This window comes from Phodopus roborovskii, unplaced genomic scaffold (genome assembly GCF_943737965.1).
Source record: "Phodopus roborovskii unplaced genomic scaffold, PHOROB, whole genome shotgun sequence".
Classification (NCBI taxonomy): domain Eukaryota; kingdom Metazoa; phylum Chordata; class Mammalia; order Rodentia; family Cricetidae; genus Phodopus; species Phodopus roborovskii.
In genome coordinates this window covers 9073473-9097972 of record NW_026125489.1, presented here as the reverse complement: position 1 = coordinate 9097972, position 24500 = coordinate 9073473, and the positions used below count along the sequence as shown (strand labels likewise).

Sequence of the window (24500 nt, the reverse complement as noted above, 5' to 3'; positions counted from 1 at the left end):
GTTACCCATGGTTGTGACTACCATGTGGATGCTGGGAACTGAATTTGGATCCTCTAACAAGAGCAACAAGTGCTCTTAATTGCGAAGTCATTTTCCAGCCCCACATCAGGGACTTAAGAAAAACTCTGTGTGCGCGTGCGTCTGTCTATGCACTTGGACAGCACATGCAGCAAGATTTGCATGCGGAGGCCAGAGGATGACTTGAGGGAGTCTGTTCTCCTCTCCCACACTGGTCCTTTCTAGACAGGGGCATCCACCCCTGTGGCTCTCCGGCCAGTTGGTTTAGCAGAATGGGGGAGCTCCAGCTTCAGAGGCCTCGTGACCTCTTGGCAGCCTGCCAGTTCCTAGTAGACTGACTGAAGTTGCTTGAAAGTAACATTTCCATACTCTAATGCCCTTTTCAGAGAAGACATTACTAACACAACTCTCCAAGTTTCTCAACGACCTGATGAATAAGGAGCGAGCTGTGCCTCTGATTCCGTGGAAAGCCCTAGTCTGTTATGAACTGCCCACATTTTACCTGAACACTGACTCTTTCCAGTATTCATCCTGATTAGTGTGACTGCTCATGTTCCATATAAACAGTACTGTATCATCCTCCCGAGTCCCAATGTAATGTGAAGATACTTATCAATCAGGGCTACAGATAAAGGGTTATTATCGTCCCACAACCCATTTCATAGACATCTATTGGAGCGGGGACGCAGCTACCCAGTTGGCTTGTTTAGTACTACTGTGTCTGTGTGTGGAGGCAGTCAAGTTGTCCTGTTGGGCCCTACAATCCATGTCACACACACCGAACAGCACAGAGCCTGTCTGAGGAACTCGGTTTTGTTGTTCACCATGGCTCACTATTCAGCTAAAACTTAGGCACCACCTTGTGATAACGTGCACAGATTCCATCTTCTCTAAACTGTAACAGCTAAGAGCTGTCAATTCTGGCTCCATAAACTTACTACTAACTGGGTACCTATTTACATTTTTGTGATTAACTTCCTATCTTTGCTAAAAGATTTTGTGTAAAATTACTTAATTCAAACCTAACACACAAAATCCAAAAACAATGAGCTCTCAATAACGTAGCCAGATGTACCAGTTCTTAAGAGACACATCCTAAATAAGAACAAAGCATCCAAGTTGGGCGTGGCAGTGTGCACTTTTAATCCTAGCTGAGGAAGGAGGAGCTCTATGAATTTAAGGCCAGCCTGGCTTTCGTAGTGAAGTCCAGACCAACCAAGGCTACAGAATGAGATCCAGTCTCATGCCGGTGGCAATCAGACACAACACTCTCAAGAAGGAGCACCCGCGGCAGCTCATGGTGCTCCCCAGTCAAGACAAGCCATTAAATTCTTTCTATACAGCCCCCCCCCATCAAGTTTGTAAACCGGGGCTCAGCAGTTAAAGGCCATGTGTCCCATGTGTCACTCTATCAGAGGACCCAAGTTCCAGCAGCCACATTGAGTAGCTCACAACTGCTCTCCTCTTCTGACATCCTCTAGTACTGGCACAAACAGTTCACACATACACACCCAGGCACACACACCTACATAAATACTGATAAAAGATTAGATGTGGTCCAAGCCAGAAGGGCATTACAGAACCCTGTGAGAGCACCCCAAAGCCTCAGGTCTAGAGGACTGGGCACGGCAGGAAAACTACCTCAAGCTGAAGGGCAGCCTGGGCTACACAGTGCATTCTAGACCAATCCGGGCTATAGGATAAGGCCCTATCTCAAGCCAAAACCCAAAATTGTTAACAGTAAAAGCAAACAAAAGCAGACCGGAAGGTTGGCAGCTACCTAAACACACAGAACTCCTGTAAAGCCAGCACACGGGGCTCAGAGACAGGAGGATGCCAGGTTGGAGAGGAGCCTGGGCTTTGGCTGCACAGTGAGGCCTGCTCTTAGGCCTGTAAGTGATTTATCGTTATACTCCAAGGAATCAACTGAAACACGAAGGACTGTGAAGTGAGCGTCCACTGTGGCCCGCTGGGGGTTAACCCCACCTTGCAGTGACAAAGCTTCAGCACAGGACTTCATTCTGGAGGACAACCACCCAGAGCAGAGCTCTTCAGCACTGCTTCTTACCACTCCTGCTATCTCCAACAACGCCATCATGTTCTTCTCGACCACAGAAGCAGCATCCTGGTGACACACACCCGTAATCTCAGCACCCAGGAGGCTGAGGCAGGACGCTCACAAATTCAACGTCAGGGAAGGCTCCGATTCACCATCTCAAAATACAACAACCAACAAAGAGCAACATTCCCCATTCTTTTTTGTCACTAAAAGCTTGCAAAAGGCCTGCCAAGGTTTTAGTACACACCTGTAATCCCATCAGGAAGCTGAGGCAGGAGGATTTTCAGTTTAACGTCAGCCTCTGCTGACATAGGGACACCCCCAAACCTCAAAAGCAAAGCAAATCTCACACACACACGCACGCACACACACCCCAAAAAAGCCAGTAAAGCCTGTGACTCAAGTGACACAGCTCACTGGGTTGGAAGAAGCACAGATGTATGACAGCCAGCTGCAATGGAAGAAACTACACTCATTTCTTTGGGAGCGCACGGACTGTATTTGGTGGCGGCCGGCCTGCAATGGATTTGAATGTCCTGGACATAAGCTATGATCTCAGTATGCTCCCCAAAGCAGAACACCGTTCTGAGCAGCTAATTACTTAATTCAAGAAGCACCGAAGCTCCTCTTTAGCTGTCCTCCCCCGCTGGGATTAGCGTGAGTCAGCAGACATCCTCCAGCACTTAATCCCTCAAGTGGGCACTGCACATCTCCTCTAACTCAGCCCCAACCCTGTCTCTGGTGTTAGCCCTGTCCTTGAGAGAGAGAGCGCGCGCGCTGTTCAATCGCCTGGCTTCTCTTCAGAACCTGTAAATCTGCCTTTTACTAACAGCTTCAGCGGGAAGACCAAGGCTGGCTTTTAAAGCAATTTATTTTTATTTTTCATTCTGCATCTGTGGGAGTAGGTAGTGCAATGAATGCTTGTGTCGCCTGAGGGAGAGGCCAATCACAGGCCTCTGAAGCTGGGCTCAGACAGCTGCTGGGAACTGAACCCACCCAGGTCCTCAGCAAGAACAATACTGATCACATCAGCTGAGCAGTTTACAACTTATGGGAGTCAGGTCTCCTCCCACCACAGGGGCTCATTAGGCTTGGTGGAAGGTGCCTTTAATCCGCTGAACCATCTTGCTGGCCCCTATTAGCCGGTTTCTCTGAGTTCCTGTCCTGGAAAGGCTACTCATGTGGACAAAAGAAGATACCACTCTCTATGGAAGTATTGTACAACAGGCCAGTCTGTTCCTTTGCAGTTTAAATGGATTGCATGAGGTTATAGGTCAGGGTCTTTTTCTATCCGTCAGTTCCCCAGGCTAGCCCACCTTGCTAGTAAGTAGTGAGATCACTACAACTCAGGGACACCCTCTCTCCTTCCACCCTAAGATGAGAGTTGAAGAACCCGGATATCTTGGGGTCCTCACGGTAGACTCTTGGTTTGACCCCAGCATTAAACCTAAGTTGAGGAGACTGGAGCACAGTGTGCCCACAACCTACCCATCCACCCTTCAGTCTGAAACTAGTTAACAAACTTCTCAAACTTGTTCACTGTTTAAGAAGGTTGCTACAACTGTGCCTACATAACAGGGAAAAGTAACAGCATCTTCTCGAAAGGTAATGTAGACATACCAATTACTTAAATTTATGTAATCAAAGGTCATGGACAGCCTAGAGAAGACAGCAGAGAAACTACATCTTCAGAAACGAAGCCACCGCACTCGAGATTTCTTATAGTATCCGCTGCTGCTCACTTTGAAAATACTGGCTTAGAGCTAAACAATCTTCAAGTAATGGCTCACTCCATTATGCATGTCTGTCAAATGTTCCTTAGTTTCACAGAAAGATGTTCCCCTCAGTACTAAGAGGTTATCAAGCATCAAGGGCCCAGTGGCGGGACAAGCTTGCCAAAGTCCTCATTTTTGCCCAAGAGCTATTTACAGCCGCCCAGAGATAGTTACAAGCTTCCTCAAGACAACAAGCAGGCTTGCTGTTTTCCAGTGTGTCAGGAGGCTAGAGTAGCGGCTCTGCAGCTAAGAGTACGGTTCCCCTTCTACATGACTCGGATTAAACTCCCAGCACCCAAATGGCATCTAACAACTGGTTTGTGACCAGTTCCAGGGAATCCGATGCCATCTTCTGGCCCCCAGGGGCATTGCACTCAAGTGGTGCAGAGACATTCAAACACTCATACATATAAAACAAGATCTTAATAAAAGCTTAATACTCGGAATTTGAGTACTTATAACATTTCTTTCTTTTCTTCTTTTCAAGAGAGGGTTTCTTCTCTGTGTAACAGCCCTAGCTGCCCTGGAGCTCACTCTACAGACCAGGCTAGTATAGAATTCAAGAGACCCACCTACCTGCTGGGATTAAAGGCATGTGTCACCAACGCCCAGGATACAGGCATTCTTTCAAGCCAAACCTTTCCTTTAAAAAGTGAGTGCCTCACGGAATGAAGAGAAGGCTCAGCAGTTAGAAACACTGGCTGTTCTTGTAGAGGACCCAGGTTGTGGCTCACAACCAACCTGCTACATACAACTCCAGTGGCAGATTCAACCCCCTCCCCTGACCTCTGAGGGCATGAAACACACAAACATGCCAGCAAAACACCCACAAAATAAAAGTAGATCTAAAAACAGGCGAGAAGTCACTGTTCTTCAGTGGGAAGTCACATGTTTCAAACATTCTATTTGTCACATTAAAAAGACCTGTACACAGGGAGAACTGTCATTTCTAAAACTTCAACATTTAACTACAACTTTTCTTCCTTTTCAACAGGGTCGGGGCACTGAAGAATACCAGAGATCCGAGTCCCACCAAGGTGCCATAAGCTGCGCCTGCACCACAGAAACAAACGTCAATATGGTAGAAAGGGCAAAGGATGCCCTGGCATTATTAATATAAAAAACAGAATCTGCAGACTCCCCTGGATCATACTCTGAAAATAAATCACCGAGCAAAAACGACAGTTAAAGCTCAAGTTTGGAGATGCACATGTCATCTCGGTCCTTTTAAAACAGAGGCAGGAGGATGGCAGGATTGAGGCCAGAGTGGGCAACAGAGGAAGACCTTTTCTCAAAAGCAGAACTGCTCCAAGCTACAGCCGCTGAGAAGAGATGCTGTAAAGGACCACGGGAGTATGTCCTACCATTTGTAAAGCATTTAAAATAAGACTCGACTTAGCCCCTAAGCCCAGCATCTACGTGTCATGTTGTCAAGGGAAAGCCTGAGAAGCCCCCCCAAACCACCAGAGCAGAGAGATTAGAGGCGCTTCATGGTGTTCTTACCCTCTGCACTGGAAATGTCTTAAACAAAAACTGTAAAAAACAACAAACACTTGAAAACTCAGCCAGTCTTAGCAACACAAATGTGTAGTATCTTCAAACCAGATAAATTCTAAGAGCAGTGAAAACTAATGATATGTACACATACCTTTTGTCCTGATCACCTTTTTACACTAAAGAATTTAAGGTTTCAGAGATGCTGGAGTTTATTACTGAGAAAAATAATAGATGTTGTATCTGTAACTAACACATTACTATACTAGCACCCCATGACCACCATAACTTACAAGACAGGGTGATGAATTGTATGGAATACACAGGCTATTTGCTGTTTTAAGTGAATGAAAGCAATTCATACTTACAATGTTCCTTTTTTTTTTTTTTAACTGAAATCTTTCATTTCATTGACTTAGTGAGAACTTAGAAACTCCCTTAATTTACTAAGTGATTCTGAAGGGCTGGGCTGTAGCTCTGCAGTACTCTGTCTAACTCGTGCAAGCCCTACATTCAAAGTCCTCTACATTCAAAATGAGGAGGATGACTATAAAATATATACCCTAATGCAAGCACACACTTCAGAAGACAGGCCAGTAGAGTCCAACTGCAGCTTACGCTCCCTACATCCTCTCCAAGTCCACAAGTGGACAGAACATTGCCTTCCTCTTTTTCCTATCACACAGGCCAAGAGGAAAGCCACGGGAAGTAGAGACGGCCTACCAGTGAGGCCTTCAATTCCCTTCGTATGTTCAAGACAGTTGTGGTTTACGTGAAGGAAAACGGGCACAGAGACACCGTTTCACATAGCCCAGCATCCCTGCAACTTGCTGGGCAGCACAGCTGACAGGAGAGTCCTCCCTGTGCCCCCTCAAATGCCGGCATTACGGTACAGACCACACAGCTGGGGGACCTTCCATATGGTTAGAGCTTGTACTTCAACCCGTTCACTCTGCGATGCTTGTGACCGGTGCCCTCTTCCCCAACACCTCCAGTTGGCTGGCTATCTCTGCAAACCCCAACCCCTGCAACAGTTCGCCCTCAAGTCCCGACCTACTTTACAGGAAGAGTCTCACTGCTATACAATAGCACAACTATAAAGATATGAAACAGTAGCTAACACCCAGAAACCTCAGGAACCAGTTCAGTATGTTAAAAAGCAAAAACCCAGGCTGAAGTCAGAGAACGATACTCTTAACCTAGAAATGAATGTTTTCTCTATTCAGACATCTTGAATGCAGCCAATTTTAAGCACAATGATATTCCAGAATATTATCCCTTTGTATAATAAAAACAAGATGGAAAATTTTGTAATTCCTTTTCCAAATATTGTTAGAGAATTAAATGTAATTTTAAAGCCTTACACCCTCAAATTTTAATTTTTTTTCCTTTGTAAGTTTTAGGGCTCTCTGGAAATTCAACCAACTGCTGAGTACCCTCAGTTTGAGCATTACGATAAGCACAGCGGTGCTTATGAAGTGTGGAAAATGAAGTAACATTCTTTTTTGTCGTGAATTTTATGTGCTATTTTAAGGTGGCAAAAAAATTCCTGATTAACTTTTTATAAAGCGGGTTCAAACAAAGGACAACAGATTAGAAAGCATGTCAAACTTTTACTATAAATGGGTAAGTTCCTTCTAGTCTTTTTCTTATTTATGTGCATCTGCCTGCTGTGGGCATCTCAGGAGGCCAGAAGGGCGGCTGCCAGAGCCCCTGCAGCTGGGTTAAAGGTGCTTGTGAGGCAGCTGATGCAGGTGCGTGGGACTGGAATACAGGTGTGCTACAAGAGCAGCAAGCTCTCCTAACCCGAGCCGTCCCCAGACCTTCACTCTAGTCTTTGTACTCACTGCTCCCGCTGTCCTCTTGGGATTTCTAAAGAATTACCCTCCAGCCTTCAGTCCTCATCTGGTTAGCAGAGCTTCCCAACACTATTTCAGAACATCTACAAGGACTGGAAACATTAACTTTCGGTAGAGAGACAGCATAACTTAAGACAGTGTTCTTATTCAAAAAAGTTCAGCTTGAAAAGACAAACAGTACAAACTCCAGTCTAGTCTATGTGACTTCAGGGTCCACAAAAACGAGAAGAAAGAAAAGAACAACACATACACCCTTCACAGATGAACTAAACCAAACCAAAAAACACAAGCGTATTTAGTTACACCTTGGAAGAGCTCAGACAATTGAGGAGTAGTTGTTTTTCAGTGAGGACTGAGAGGCAAACTCTCTTATCACTGAGCCACATCTCAGATGAATTTTTATGGACCCCATAGAGTGACGATATGACATCATCGCTATAGAGATAGCCTTTGACTAGAGTATAAACACTAAACTAACCTAGTAATAGTTCAAATCTGAACACCACAGATCAATATCTATGCCTTGAAATTTATTTCCTGGGAATGACACATGTAAATCACTAACTAAGACCTCCTTTGACATTCAATAACAAAATGCCAAATGTAAACTACACCTTGGGGGAAGAGAGGAGGTAAAATCAGCTAAGTTCTCACCAGTTAATTCCTGTCAATAAGCATTTATCAAGTACCTGAATGAAAAGCAAAGAAGGCAGAGCATGGGTTGCCCATCCCAATCGGAGGCTTTATACTTACAACAGCTTGTACAGTCAGTTACATGCTATCAACGTGTGCATAGGCTGTCAGTCTTTGAAAGATCTTCATGAACACAGATCAATTTATTTATGTTTTTACTTAGAGACAGCATTTCATTAGTCCAGGCTAGCCTTTAGTGTAAAGACAATCTTCCTGCTGGGGTACCATGCCGGGCACTACTTAAAAAAAAAAAAAAAAGATTTTGTATTTCAACTCAATAGCCATTACAGGCTCTTTGATGGGAGGGTTCACTTTCTCTGTATAGTTCAAAGAAAATACTGGAATCATTATAAAATAACCAATGATAAAATGATGATCAATTTGTAAGTGAGTGAGCCCAAAGGAAATGTCTAAGTAATTCTTTTTGGAAAGTTACAGTTTTCTTTGGTCTCTTTGAATTTTCCATTAATGTCTGCATTTAAGTCCCAAACATCACTAGTGCCCGGGTGAAGTGTTAGTAGCTAAGAATACAACAGAATTCCTACCCCCCTGTTTCCATTTAACCCCAATTCCATGAGATTTTGTGGCACAGCAGCATACTAGCCATCTGAGGCATACAAAAGAAATAGATGCAGTCCTTGGAACCTTACAATGTAGTGGACTAGATAAAAATACACAACTGTAACAGCGGTCAGGAAGTGATACAAGCCACTGAAAGGAGGAGTAATAAGTTAGGCAGAAAAAGGGGAAAGAACTTGGCCATCATCTCCTCGCTCCAGGCCACACACTAAAAATTCAGCTAGCTTAGCATTGGGTCCTTCAGCTGTTATTCTGACACCACGCACATTAAAACCCAAATAGCTGTACGTCCTTCAGCAATCTACTTTGTGGTTTCTACAGGTGAGGTTATTAAACTACCCTGAATGTCAACAAGAACGTACATGGGAATATAATGTACCACAGAGATTAAAAGTATGGATAAGCTCAGACAAGACAGCCATTAGGGATTCCGTGACTTTAAGTAAAATGATTTCCTCCCCAGAGTATTAACTTCCTCTAGCCAAAATCCGGGGATGACACTACCCAAGGGATTATTTCACACTGTTTGGCTAACTAAGGCACTCTACCTTGGAGAGGAGAGACTAACAGGACTAAGAATCTTTGCAAAATGTAATTCACCATTGAAATGTCACATTTCTTCCTGTGGGTCGGCTCTTCGGGATGGATCACTTACCAGTCAGAGGACTCAGGTAACTGGTTATCTAATCTATTCTAGGCCTCACTTTTCTTCTCCATAAAATGACAGGGTGGGACCAGATGTTTTAAAGAGCCCCTTTCTGGCCCTTTAAAGGTCCCATGACTCTGTTGGACTTAATACATAGAATTCAAGTTAGCTTTTAAGAATGACAAGGGCTTTAAATGAAAGTAATTTCTCCGTTCAATTAATTTACTTGTTGCTAAGAAAAATTCCTTTTATGTACGTCTCAGCAACGTTCTAATTATACTAAAGAAAACTGGAAAAAAATGAATTTACAAGTTAGAAACATTCGGTATACGTTAATATCTACTACCACCAAAGCAAACATTCGGGGCTCAATTAATTTTAAGATATTAAAAGTCCAGCCTTCACTGTCATGTCAACTTTCAACTCGGTAAAAAAAAAATGTGATATTCTCCTCCCCCCCCCCCCCCCGTTACTGTAATAAAGAAGTGCTTGTATTCCCACCAGTCAGGAGTCGCGGGGCGAAAATGTCTTTCCAGAGTACTGGAGGGTAGGAGGGGGCAAGCGAGAGGAAAGCAAGCCTATCCGCCCAAACTCCGAAGGAGGCGTCTTCCCCTCCACCCCAGGAAAATCCGGAGGGCCCAGTTCCCTGCGAGCAGTTTCAAAGATAATTCATGGCGCTGATAAGTCAGTTTCAGAATCAGACACATCGAGATGGCGCAAAAAAAAAAAAAAAAAAAAAGGAGAAGAGGACAGACAAACTTCCTGGATTCCCCCCCCCCCCCGTGCAAGAGAAAAAGGAGATTTCCTCTTGCTGACGAAGGGAAAGGCCCTTTAACATTTTCTCCCTGCCTCTCTCTGCTCGGTGGCGGCTGCCAGACTAGGTGGGGCTCCTCCGTTGCCTTCCTCCTGCCACTTCCCGCAGCAAGCGAAGCCAGGCCGGCAGGCAGGCCGGCCGGCGGATCGGGGCAAACTTTTCCGCTGTCAGGCTCCAGCCCGCGGGGCGCCGGGGAGTGGTCCCCACGCCCGTGCCGGCCGGCGGGGCCGGGGCCGGGGCCGGAGCGCGGGTGCCCGCGAAGGACAACTTGCAGGCTTCCGCTCTAACTTCCACCCACCCCGCGGCGGGGCGAGCGGGGCGCGCGGGGCGCGGCCGCGGGCGGGCGGGCGGGGGTTCCTCGGGCTCTCGCTCGCTCGCTCGCTCCGCCATATTTCAGACATCTGACCCCTTCCGCACAGCGCGCTGCTCCCCGCCGCGGCTCGGCGTCCTCCGGGGCCGCTGCGGGGCGGCTCGCCCGGGGTGCGGCGGGGACGGTGGGCCGGGGTCCCCCGCGGGCAGCACCTGCCGCGCGCCCGGGCCGCCGTGGCCGCCGCGGGAGCCCTGCACCCCCGGCCCGCGCCCCGCCCGCCCGCCCGCCCGCCCGGCGCCGCTCCCGCCGCCCGCCCGCCCGCCCGGCGCCCGCCCGCCCGCCCGCAGCCAACCTCGCGCGCTGCCACCGGGTCCCCGCCGCCGCCGCCGCCGCCCCGCGCCTTCCCTTGGGCTCGCTGCTCCCGGCGCCACGGCGGTCCCTGCCGCCGCCGCCGCCGCCGCCGCCGCCCGCCCAGGCTGCTGCTCTCCACGCCTGACTCGGGGCGAGGTCTGGCCGCGCCGCCCTGACGTCAGGCGCTCAGCCTCGGTCTGGCTTCCGCCCGCGGGCGGGGCGCGCAGGAGCGCAGCCCGGGAAGGGGCGGGGCGGGGGCGGGGCCTCGGCGGGCGGGGCGGGGCCTCGGCGGGCGGGGCGGGGCCTCGCCCAGGGCCTCGCCCGGCCTCTTGCCTGCCCGCCGGTTCTCGCCTCCGTCCTCCCTTCCCCGCCTGCGCCCCGCGGGGTGCTCCGATCAGCTTCGCCTCCGCCCGCGCGCGGGCCGTGCGACGGGGTCCGGCCTCAGCCTCAGCCTCAGCCTCAGCGGGGAGCGTCGCCCTCGATCCCTGCGGATGACGGGGAGCTCGGGGCTTAGAAACGCTCGCCAGCCTCCGCGGGGCCTCCAGTCGCCAACGCCGCCCCCCACCCCCCGACCGTCGTCGGTGTTCGCGTGGTCCTTTGTGCTGGGGGAAAAGTAGCCGCAGAAGGAGCAGAGCCGCAGTCCCCGCTCCCAGAGCTTTCTCGTTTTCCAGTTGGCCTTGCTTTGGGTTTGACAAGTATTTCAGCCTGCACTGTCTCCCTTAACCAGGGCGAGCTGTCGGCATTGCCCGACCACATGCAGTTCGCAAATGCAGGATTCCCAGGCATGCTTATACCCCGAACCTAAATTCACACTGTTTATGGGATTGAAATAAGTGGTCCATTGAAGGGCACGCCTGGGGCGCCTTCGTGACTTTGTAGATTACTCATAGGTGTGAGTCTATGATGTGATTCCTGAAAGAGCACAAGAACTTACGTAGACTTAGATCGTTAGAATATTGTCACACCACCACCTCTGATTTGAGAACCAGCTCCATTAGAGCTTTGCTTTGAAGAGTTTGTTTCGGTTCTTTGGTTATGTAGTTCTGGCTGACCCCGAACTTGCTATGTGGACCAGATTGCCTTTGAACTCAAGGAGATAAACCTGCCCCTGCCTCTGCAGGGCTGGGATTAAAGACATGAACCACCAAGGCCAGCTATTGAAAAGGTCTTGATGGGGGGAAAAAAAGACTTAAGAGAGGCAAGCTCGGGAGCATATATAGGCAATTTAGCTGGGTGCGGTACACATTATTCTCCGGAATGGAGAATGTTTTCACTCTTTTTAAAGACCCTGGGTTACCTGAGTGGATAGGAATGAATGGTAGCTGGGTCTCAGGACACAGGTCTGGAAGAGGTCACCTTTTCTGCAGGCTGAGCAGGAGGAGGGTTATCGCTGAGGCCGCAGAGTCAGTTAAAGCCAACCTAGACAGTCTTGTGAGCCTCTCAAAACTTAAAAAAAACCAAAAAGGGTAGGGATATAGCTCAATGGCCTAATGCTTGCCTAACAAGTGTGTAAGTGTGATAGTCAGCCCTTTAGTACAACAAAGTGTGTGTTTGTGTGTGTGCATGCTTGTGCACTTGTATGTGGGTACAGAGAAACCAGAGGTCAACACGAGTTGTCTTTTACTGCTTCCCACTTTATATTTATTTATTTAGAGACAGGGTCTGTCTCTAAACCTCACCGAGTGACTGGCCAAGAAGTTCCAAGGGTTCTCCTGACCCAGTGCCGCAGTGCTGGGATTACAGGCGTGGGTTCTTCTGTGGAGAGACCTGAGGTTGTCATGCCTGTGTGGCAAGCACTCTTACCCTCTGAGCCACCCTGCAACGCCCAAGGCAGTCTCTGGTAGTAGTGTTTTCTAGTGCTTTACAGTTTGTTACCGAAGTCATTAATTTCATTAATTTTGTTTGTTTGCTTTCTGTTTTTTCCAGGCATGGCTTTTCTGTGTAACAGCCTTGACTGCCCTGGAACTCACTGTGTAGACCAGGCTGGCCTGGGACTCACAGAGACCCACCTGCCTCTGCCTTCCAAATGCTGGGATAAAAGGCGTGCACCACCAACGCCCTGCCGTAAGGTTTTTTAAAATGGAAGTTTCAAAGGCAAAATTCAGAGCAGTCTATTGGAATTGTTATCAATTATGAATGAATAAACTGCAAATTCTATCTTGCCATCTTATCAATTATTGAATGAAAATTCGACACGTCTGAAAGCCTGAAATTTTGAGCAAGAGTACTGAAAAATTGGTTTATTCTTCCTTGTTTTTAAACTCTTTGACATTTGGGCAATTGCTTTTTTTTCCCCCCTCTTTCTTCCGAAAGAGGGTGGAGCCACAGTTTGTAGAATTGCATTTTATCGTCTCATTAGGCTGATAATCAATGCAACTTGTATTAAATTGTGATCGGTATACAGAGAACAGCAAAGGTCTGTACCTTGTAGCCCTGGATTGACTTTTGAATTTGAACGCCTTGTCCTATTTTCCCGACAGACCAGGATGTCTTCTTCCTCTGGCAACTTCATTCTAACTTGTGTGCAAACCCAGCTCATTACCATTGCCACCAAACCAGTTTTGTCTCCTTTTCCTTTGCTAATTGTGTCACTATCTTTTAAATTACCCACCCTTCAAGCCCGTCACCCTCCTCGGTCTTCCCTGGAATAACCCATCAACCGGTGCATCTATTAGCAGCAGTTGGACAAGATCTTAGGGGCTCCTCTGGTCCATCTCAACTAAGACCATGCTTGTTCATGTGGACACATCTTTGCTCCTGGAGGCTTGCAGCCTAGTAGCTTACAGCTGCCTACTGTGACCCATTTTACACATTGTTGCTAGATAAATTATCTTAAAGCATACTCAGTAAGTCACTCCCTTCCTGGAGAAGCCTTCAATTACTTTCTGCAAAAAAGACAAAGTTGTGTCACTTTTCATTTAAAACTGACTTGGTCCGAATGGACTTCTCATCTCGCTCAAAAGGGTAACCTTCCCCACTCCTTTGCTGGGTCTAGGTGATTTCCTGTTTGGAATGCCCCTGACCATCCCGTCTCGGTACTCAAGGCCCATCTATTTTCTCTAAGAAACAGTAGTTTTCTCCCTGGAATGTCAACCTAAACATGTTTCTTTCTCTTTTGAGTACTGCAATGCAGTATCACTTTGCTTTTGACAGCTGTGACTTTCCCTCTAAACAGGGTTTTGCAAACTTTTTTTCTATCAAGGGCCAGGTAGTACCCTTGACAGAGGGTCTGTGTTGCAGCCGCTGAAGTGAGCAGCTATTCAGTTCTGCAGCAATAACACAAAAGCAGCCATAAACAATACAAAGAGAGCCGGCAAGATGACTCACTACTTACTAACAAGTGTTTGTGGCTGAATGTGATAACCCAGGCCTCTGGAATGGTGGAAGGAGAGAATTGACTCCCACAATTTACCCTTTGACCTCCACACTCACAGCACAGGCGCGCGTGCGCGCGCGCGCACACACACACACACACCCACACACACAAAATTAATGTAAGAAAATACAAAGAATTCATGTAATCGTACTTCAATAAAACTTGACCCATGGGTGAGGGTCAAACCTTTAGTAGAGCTTTTTGCTCTTGTAGTGGGCCCAGGTTCAATCCCCAGCACCCACATGGTGGCTCACAACTCCAGTTCCAGGTCAGAAGCCCCTTCTCACTTCCACAGACATCAGGCAAGTATACAAACATTCAGGCATACACATAAACTAAATCTAAAAAAGAAAAGAAAAAGAAAACAAAAACCCAAACCCCAAAACTTGACTCATTGACCTTAGAATGTGACTTTCAAATAATTTTTATCTGTCACAGAGTAATGTTTTGTGTGTGTGTGTGTGTGTGTGTGTGTGTGTGTGTGTGTGCAGCTCTGGCTGTCCTGGAACTCATTCTGTAGACCCAGCTGGCCTCAAACAGAGACCTGTCTGCCTGTGTCTCCTGAGTGCTGGGATGAAAGGTGCATACCACCACCACTGGTCTGTTACTTCCCCTTATTCAGCACTGCTGAGCTCTGTGATGAGCCAGTTTCACAGACATGAAACTCACACAGCAACCCTTGTACTTAAAAGGGGTCCATGTCTGGTTTAACATTATAATGCTGCCATGTTGACATCTTTAAGTTTGTATTTATTTATTCATTCATTCATTCATTTTACTGAGGTGTGCTTTTTCATTTTGTACTGACTCAAAAGCTATGTAGCCAACCCTGCTTGGGACACTGAAATATAACATCTAGGCCAGGAAACATAGTTTTTGTTTTGTCACCCACCGTTGGCACCTGGCATGATGCTAATCACATAACAGATTTTCAGATACATTTGCTGGCACATTCTGTTTCTGAGGTGTCATGGAACGGTGGGAGATTGGAGAGCGGTTCCAGCCTGGCCCTGTGTGAGCAAAAGTGGACCTGGGTAAATTCTGTAACCATGGCTGCTTTTTCTCTTCTACCCTGGTGAAGAGGATAGCATCTGCCTTATAGAGATGATGGGTACAAAGTATCAGGGCCTCAGACTCTTGGACAAGCAGGAGCTTAAAGCTAGTGTTTCCTGTTTTAGGAAAAGAAAATTACCAGACTTGCTATGTTTAACCTGACATAATATTTCAGATCTTTTATCTGAAATATTTATATTTTTGCTTCTTTAAAATTTTACTTTACATCCATACTTACTTTAGCTTCATCTCAAAGCACAGTAAAGTATATAGAATAATAGATTTTTTAAATTTTAGTTTAGTTGTTTTGTTTTCCAGACAGGGTTTCTCTGTATTGTTTTGGAGCCTATCCTGGAACTTGATCTGTAGACCAGGCCAGCTTCGAACTCACAGAGATCCACCTGCCTCTCCTTCCCGAGTGCTGGGATTAAAGACCTGTGCCACCAATACCCGGCTATGAATAGATTTTTTATTTTATTATAATTATTTGTAGATATGTATTCTATCATTATTGTTTGAGACAAAGTCTTGCTATGTAGCTCAGGCTGACCTCAAAATTCACAGTACCCCTACTAGTTTTAGCCTCCCATGACAGACCACACCTGGCTCAAATAAGTAGATTTAAAAACAACAACTTTCAGCTAAATGTGGTCATACCAGGGCCCCAGCCTGAGGCAGAAGGTTATTGAGTTCCAGGCTAACCAGAGCTATATAGCAAGGTCCTGACTCAGAAAAAGGAAGAGAACATGAAAGCCCTAATGTGTTATTTTTCTTAACAGTTAATGATTATCAGCCTAAACAGGGCTCATACTATTTAGCTTCCAACCAAGCTTGTCAGGAACATTAGCATGTATTGACCTTAGGTCTCATTATGTTATTTCATCCACAAATGAAAGTATTGAAAAGTAAGGTTTTTCAGGGCAGTGTATTGTTGGCTGTTCTCTTTGTGTGTGTGAATATTAATATATATATATATACATATATACATATATATATACACATATGTATGTGTATACACACACACATACACACACACACACACACACACACACACACACACGCACACGGTTCTGCACCTCTGCAACCACCCTCTGTGGCAGGAGTTGGAGGTGAAGAAGGATGAGAAGATCGCTTATTGGGTGCAAAAGGGGGAAAAAAAAAAGCAAAGAAAAGAGAAAAATCATGTCTTTAGTCCCGTCAGTTTCACACCATGTTCTCGGTCAAAGCTTGCATTCCAAAGCCTGTGTGGTTATTTTATACATTCTGTCATCAAGTGATTACCCAGGGGACCAGATAGGACATATGAGGCTCTGCTACTATGAGCAGACATCTAAGAACTTGCGGTCTCCTAGGGTATTTGTGTACCTCTAAGATTTCTGTTGGGGGGGGGTGGGACCATGTACTTACAGGAAAGAAAAACCAAGCCTGGCACATTCTTCTCTGTGTAACAACTAGAATAACTGCTTATTTGTCTCCAGTTATATTTCAAATTGTGCCCGAATTCTACTGCAGCCGTTGTGGGTTTGACCAACAAACCTGCCTGTATCACATTAAATAAATCTAGCAGTTCTATAATCTTGTCATTGCTAATGTCTGTGATATAAAGCACAGATTACACCTAAAATTTCCTCTGCTGGAGCCTTAGCTGAGAAAAGCCATAAAAATGAAAATGACATTCTGAGAGCCATCAGAAAAACCACTGCGGGAACCAACTTCATGAAATACACTCTGTCATGAAAATTTCATAAGCAATTTAAAGAGCCGGGCATGTAGCTCCAAGGGAAACCGTTTGCATCCCATGTGTGAGACCCTGGGAACACCGGGGAGGAGGGGCTGCTGTGGGGGTGGGAGGAGGAGTTTAAGTGAAGAGGGACCCTCAAAAGCCATATGTGTAGGCGCTAGCAGAATCTGCTGTCCCTGACTCAGACAGTTAACACGAGAAAGGTGCTTAAGAATCAGGCGCGTCCCGGAACTTTATCATCGGGATGGTAATGACTTCCTAGTCCCCATTTTCTCCAAGTCCTGTAGATAGGTTTTAATGGCCCATCATGCAGACGAGAAACCAAAACGTAATCATCCAATGCCATATAGAAATACGTGGCGGAGTTGAAATCTGTATTCTAGTTTATATGCTGCCTCCGGGCATCTGGCAGGGCTGAGTGTTTCTTCATGAATACCATTTTTCAGCCAGAGGGGTAAAGATTTCTCATGTCTATTTGATAGTCATCTGCTTTTCTAAGTCTCTGAGTTTCTTTAATTACTACCACACTAGTCATTTGGTCTTCCATTGGCCGCCCTGAGTTGCTTCTATGTCCTCCTCCATACTGAGTTCCTTGAGAACTGAGGCCAAATCTCACGCTTGTGCATGGGGCCTACTGCTGGGGCCATAAATAATAAGTCAATGCCATTTTATAAGATTTGCCAACCCTGGTTATAGGCTCCCTAAAGTAGTCACGGTGGGCTTTAAAATATAGGGCTCTAAAGTTGTATTTAAAATGGGAGGCTAGGTATAAAACAGACAGTCCTGGGACAGAGGGCAGGCCTCCCATTTGGGAGGCCCTGGGATTGCTTCAGCACTGCAGTAAGTAAGTGAATAAATAGATTAGACAGAGGAAGGGGGTAGTGTAGAGGCTGGGTGGGCTGGCTTTGCAGTAACATTGTACGCGTTGGCACATAACTCCTCTCATCTTGGGGAATTTACTCGGAGTTCTTTATCCCTGAAGGAAGTACCAGGAATAGAAGCTGTGTTCTAGGGTGGTATGTGATTAAACAATACGGAGAAGGCAGTGTCCCCTGCAGAAGGGGTCCACCAGAGCTGTTAGCTCCCATCGTGTGAAGGACTTCAGTAACTGTGGCTTTCTGGTGCCTCCTCCGGGACAATATTCACTTTGTGCAAACTGTAGGAGTCCAACACATGCTTGTTAAACATTCCCTTTCAGGTGTTTTTGACAGTGTGTGTGTGTGTGTGTGTGTGTGTGTGTAGGTCATAGGTCAACATCTTAATTTGGAGACAGGCTCTCTCAGTGAACTTGAAGCTCCCTGATTGGCTGGCTAGCCAGCTCCGGGATCCCTTCGTCTCTGCTTCCCCGTGCTTGGGTCACAGGCACACTGACTGCTGCGCCCAGCGCCCAGCTTTTATGTGGGTGCTGGGGGTGTAGACTCAGCTGGCCTGGGCCTAGGATACTCGTGCCTAGGTGCCGAGAGGAGATGCACTGCATCGTCAGACGCTTCCGTGGCGTCTCCTTGTCAGTAGTCTGTGCCTTGGAATTATGTATGCATTGGAAACGGTACCTTGATATTTATAGACTGTGTTCACTAATGCGACTCTGTTGGGGAGAGGGTCTCACTCTCCCCATGAACTCTCAGAGATCCTAGCTTTCTCTCCAGCTCCTTAGTGCTAGGATTAAAGGCGTGTGCCACCATCCCTGACTTTTCGAGGAAGCTCAAAAGCGAGACCTAGTTCAAACCGTAAACACTCAAAGTGCAGTTTTGAGAGTTCCCTGGGTCACGACTCTTCGGCAGTGTACTGCCGATCCCGTGCTGTTCACAATGGGTCTTTCTCCGGCATGCTCCTTCCTTGGCTACCCTGCCCCGTCTCACTTTGGATTATACCTCCCTCAGAGCTTGTCCCTGGGCCCCTTTCTTGGCTACTTCCTTTGCCAACTCAGTGTGGTGACTCACCTTCACGCGCAGCGCCAGTTGCCTCCTGGAAAGCTAACCCTGGCTGACCTCCTCCTCCAGGAACCCTCCTACCGCTGAGTGGCATCAGCTCCCTAAACAGAAATATGACGCTTTACTCTGGTTCTCATATCATATTCGTGCACTTCCTATTGTTTCTGCCTCTGAGCTCACTCAGCTCTGACGCCTGGATCCCCTTCCCATGGATGACTTAGTTTATTGACGTGATTCCATTTTGTCATTCTTCCACTCTCGGGCTGTAATTGTTTTCTTGTATTTGTCTGTATGTGGTGCATGCGTGTGTGTATGTTTATGCGTGTGTACATGTATGGGTGCATGTGTGTGGAGTTCAGAGGTCAGCATTAGGTATCTTCCTCTGTTACTCTCGTCTTCAGTTCTTTTTGAGGCAAGAGTTCCTCACTGAAGCTGCAGCTCAGTGATTGGTTAGACTAGGGAAACCCTACCCAAAACTCCGGAGTTACAGTAAGCATGGCCACACTATGTATTTTACTTTACTGCTGGGGATCTGAACCCAGGTCTCAGGCAAATGCTTGATCCACTGAGTCACCTCTCTAGACTCCCCTAGCCATGATTCTAAAAATAACTTTTATCATAGAAATCTGCAGACATACACAAATAGAAGAGACTGATGATCCTGTATGTTGTTGTCATTCCATCTCGACATTTAATCTCAGTTTGTTAATCTCAGAGTAAAGAACACACAAGGCATTATTGCATTCCACTTGTAAGTAACCCGACACTCATCTCTCACAGAAAAGGACAACTGAGAAATAGAAGTAGAAGCTGGGCGTAGAGGTTCATGCCTGGAATCCAAGCTCCTTGGGGGGCCGATGCAGGAGCCCCATGAGTTTGAGTACAACCTCTGTAACATACTGGGACAGTAATAGCACCTCAAAACAAACAAGCACATACACTACAATGCCACCATCACACCTTAACAAAGTTAAGAATGATTTTTGAACATCTAGTTCATATTTAAAATTTCCCGATTGCTTTAAAGGTGACTTTGCTTGCTTAACTCATGATATAAAAAAGTTGAAACAATCCACTCAGTTGTTGTGACTCTTAAATATTTTTTAAATCTCTCTACTCCCCCTGTTGAGTAGCTGTTGGCTTGTGTGTGTGTGTGTGTGTGTGATAATCATCTTTCCATATTTTCCTGTTCAAACACAAATGACAGCATGTCAGGCAAATACCTTCATAAGCATTCTGCGATGAAAAAACTGGTAGCGTTTACGCTGCATATTTCAATGACGTCAGAGTAAGAAAGTAATCCCCCCATATACACACACATCCTATGTGAATGTTATCTTATGTGGAGAAAATACAAGTGACGATAGAAAACTCTTCCCCAATCCCAGACAAGACATAGCTAGTTACATAAAATCCTCTCAAGTGAACCTTTCAGAAGCCTTTCTGGGCTATTCATGCTCTTTGCATCTGGCAAGGGTGCTGCAGAAATGATTAACACAGTGACTAACGAAGGTTCAAGTAGGAGAGAAGAGAAGAAAAACTACTAGAGGATAATTTTGGGGGACACATTACTGGGCTCAAATGGGCCCTGTCCACATGTGCTGTGGAGAGGGCTATTTTGGCTTAAGACAATGTATTAAAAAAAAAAAAAAAAAAAAGATTACTCAGTAGGGCTCTGATAAAAGTTTTAACAATTTTAGCAATGGCAAAAACATAGCCATCTAAGGATACAGTTCGCCCAGGATCCTGCCCTAGCCCTAGCTGACGCTACCACCTTTTTCCTGTTTTAAAAATTACACCCTTTTGCTTTTTTTTTTCTTTTTTTGACTGACAGAAACATCACTAAAGTGTCTATATATTTATTTCCTTCCTGCTTTGCAGCAGACCTCAGAACCAACCACAACATTTTTTTTTCCCCCTAGGATCCTTTTTCTCTTGTAACTGACTTTATCTAAATTTTTTTAGTGGTTGTTACATCCTTAACGCCTAAAAAAGAAAAAAAAAATGTCAAAAAGTTATGGTACCCAAGAGAAGGAAATCACATTTAAAATATATTTGGCCAGCAAAATTCTGTTTCATTAGCCTTTCTGCAAGTAGCTAGATTATCCAAATTATGAGCAACCCCTGCTTCCTGCTGCTCTCCAGGTAGCTAGTTTGAGATGACAGATGGGAATCTCCCCAAGCCAGGTAGGTGGTGGTGCCAGTGCATGTGCCTTTAATCTCAGAACTTGGGAGGCAGAGGCAAGTCCATCTCTGTTAGATGGAGGCCAGCCTGGTCTAAAGAGTAAGTTCCAGGACAACCAAGACTACACAGAGAAACCCTGTCTTGGAAAAAACAAAACAAAACAAAACAACAACAAAAATAAAACAGCCAGGCATTTAATCCCAGCACTTGGGAGGCAGAGGCAGGGGGATCTCTGTGAGTTCTAGGCCAGCCTGGTCTACAGAGCTAGTTCCAGGTCAGGTCCCAAAGCTACAGAGAAACCCTGTATCGAAAAACAAAAACAAACAAACAAAACCAAAATAAAACAACAACAAAAAAGAACCCTTCCCCAGATATAGATAATTTGCACAGTCACAATTCATGAATGGGACATTAAACATGGAGATGGAGAGTGGCAATGCTTGTAGAGCCATATGAATATTGTCAATGCCACACCTGTCTGCTTTGTAATTTAAGAAGGGTGGTGCTAAAGAGAAAGACTCGTGCAACAGGGTTCAAGCAGAGGGGAAGGGACCATAAAGGGGGGAAGGGAAGGAGGGAGACAAGCCTCCAGAGATAGGAACAGCAGGGGAGAGGGAAAAGGACAGAAGGGGAGAGAGGAGAGAGAACAGATAGAGGGAGTGAAGAAAGAGAGACGGAGGCGGGCAGGGCCCTTTAAAGGGACCATAGTGAATGTGCACAGGCGCAGCTCTTAGTGGCTGCAGCTGAGGACGTATCCTGTCAGAACCCCAAGGGCAGGCCGGTACAGATGCCTGAGTACTAACAATCTGCACACTTAAAAGTGCAAATTAGCGATTGCAGTCTTTTTTGTCTTACTTAAATTTAAAAAAAAAAAAAAATCAGTTAAGACGTTGGACTCCAGAGCTGACAATGGGCTGGCACTTGCCTGATGATCAGAGTTGCCTCTCCAGTTCCCACATGGTAGATAGGAGGAGAAGACTAACTTCCGTTGTCCTCTGACCTCCACAAGGGGTATATGGTCAGTGTGATCAGTTGTGTGTGTGTGTCAGTGTACACACACTATATATATGAATGCATTTATGATATATAAAATTATATATAATAAAATGTAATATTTTAAAATTTGTAAATAAAACATAACATATATATTATATAAATAAATATTTACAAATAATATATTATAAATTAAAGATTTATAAACACACACACATATTCTAGAAACCTAGGCTCAAGTGGGGGGACTCCATAACGCAGCTCGGAGAGCCTACACTACCTTAACTTTCTTTGCCTAAGGGGAGGGGTGCAGAGCTGAGTGCGGTGGCGCACAGTTCTAATCCCCATGTTTAGCATGGGTGGGAGAGAAGGAAGAACCCATCACTAATAAAGGCAGCGGTGAGATTGCTGAACCTCAGCAACCTCCGGTGCCGAGCCTGTGCAGTGCCCGTGCGCCGCTGCGGCTGCCCCAGGGTTTTGAGTGAGAGCCTTCATCTCTTCCTGCCTGCCCTTTGCTTGATCAAACATTAGAGGCGCCCGTGGCGCACGCGCCGGAGACTGGCCACGTGGCACGAATGAGGACGAATGAATGATAGCGCGTGGGAGAAGGCTGAGAAAATGATCCAGCTGCAACAATGTGGGATACAGCGAGGGGAAGCCCTCAAGATCCAGGCAGGTGATGGGCGGCTGTCAGCGAAGCTTAGGGAAAGAATGTGCTGGGTCAGATCCTCTAGTCTGTGGTTTGGAGAGAGCAGGCTCCTGTGGCTGCTGTGAGGAGGCAGGGGCCAGGGCGACTCTTCTCGGGCTTTTAGAGCGCCTGGAACCGTAGAAGAACAGATGGTTCGGAAGACTGGCAAAGTGGTCCCAACGAATGAACAGACTGTCCTTACAGGCTAGTAAGTTTCGGGGTTAAACCAGTCCGGACTGTGATGGTGGCCTGGCAACAGAAACCTGAGTTCAGAGGTTTCCCATCTTTTTGAAGCAAGGGATGCAGCCCTATAAGTCTGTTATGACTAACGCACCACATTCACGGACATTCTCAGCAGAAGCCCCTCGTGATGGCGGTGACCATGGAACCCATCACTGTTGGAATTGATGCTACCAGCCCTGGCATCCTTCCAGCTCTACAAGCCAGTCATTTGCTACGAACAAGACGCTGATGGTTTGGATGTGGATGGCCCCCCTAGGTTTGTAGGTTTGAATACTCAGTCACCGCTTGCTAATACTGTTTGGGAAGGATTAGGAGGCTTGGTCTTCTTGGAAGAGGTGTGTTGTTGGGACCAGGCTTTGGGATCTCTCTGCCTCTCGCTTGCAGGTTGAGATATGAGCTCTCAGCTGTTGCTTCAGCTACGCCTTTCCTCTGACACTGTGTACTCTAACCCTCTGAAACTGTAACCCTAATTAAACCCTTTCTTTTATAGTTGCCTTGGTCACAGCAATAGAAAAGTAACAAATACACAGAAGCAGCAAGAATCTCAGCTGTGGTATTCTGGTAGCTAGGATTTGGAGGGTGAGATTCAGACACCAGTAAACGTTGGCTTGTCAAGAGCATCTGGGGTCCGGGACAGGGTACAGAAGGCTCCCTTAAATTAACCCCGCGGTCGGGAACAACCGCTGTGGAAATGTGCCTGCAGCCAACTATCACTCTGTGTGAACTGATGGATGGCGGCAACAGAGGGCTCAAGGACAACACATCTGGAGGGACTTTATCTTCACATTAAGCAAAACCTTTACTGAGCGAGGCAAAACACTCAAATCACGTAGAATCTGAATTCTATGATTTTCCTTTTTAACAAGGGGGAAATGTTACTGCTATTATCTACATTTGTAATAAACAACTTATAATATTGGAGACTTATGACTTAATTTTAAACATGGGACTTTCATTTTATTAAAGGATGTGTAAAGCTTTCTTGACCTAACAAAACCAAACCAAACAAAACAAAAACAAAACAAACAAACAAACAAAAAAACCCCAAGTTCTATCAATAAGAAAAACACTTGATACTCAAGAGGCAGAAGCAGGCTGACCTCTGTGATCCATGAGTTCTAGGGTAGCCGGTGCTACATAATAAGATCCTATCCAAAAAATAAAAATAAATAAAAGCAGAGAAGTAGGGTTGGGAGGACAAGAATAGAACCCATTGGATGAATTTATGAATATTAAATAGAATAGTCTATTTATAATTATTTGCATACCGCTTTGCTTACAGGCATACTCGATGCTAGCTACTGTGATTTACTATCATTTACTTCTGTGGGTTTTTAAAAAATTCGGTACATATTAGGTTCCTTTCTTCTTTTTTTTTTTAAAGGTTGATTTTTATTATTTCTAATGATGTGTATGTCCATGTGTATTTATGCACATGAGTGCAGGTGGCCTTGGAGGCCAGTAGAGGGCGTTAGGTCGTCAGATCTGGAATTACAGTGGCTGTGAGTTGGCTGGTATGGGTGCTGGGAACCAAACTCTGGGCCTCTGTAAGAGCAGCGTTTGTTTTTAACCATTGAGACAGTTCTTTGGGCCCCATCTTTAGGTTGCTTAACAGTGTGGTTCCTGAGGGTGATTTCTGAATCCACCACAGCTGCCAAGGTGTCTCATTCCGAGTTACTGATGAATATGACA

The 24500-nt window shown here is 46.1% G+C and overlaps 1 protein-coding gene across 1 annotated transcript in view; it reads right to left on the bottom strand.

Annotated features, from left to right (window-relative positions):
• Rap1b (RAP1B, member of RAS oncogene family) overlaps positions 1-10677 on the bottom strand; it is a 29426-nt gene extending 18749 nt beyond the window's left edge. The window contains exon 1 of the mRNA XM_051176191.1: positions 10600-10677. The gene's annotated coding sequence lies outside the window, so the exon portion shown is untranslated. The remainder of the gene's footprint in view (positions 1-10599) is intronic.
• Between the last annotated feature and the right edge of the window lie 13823 nt (positions 10678-24500).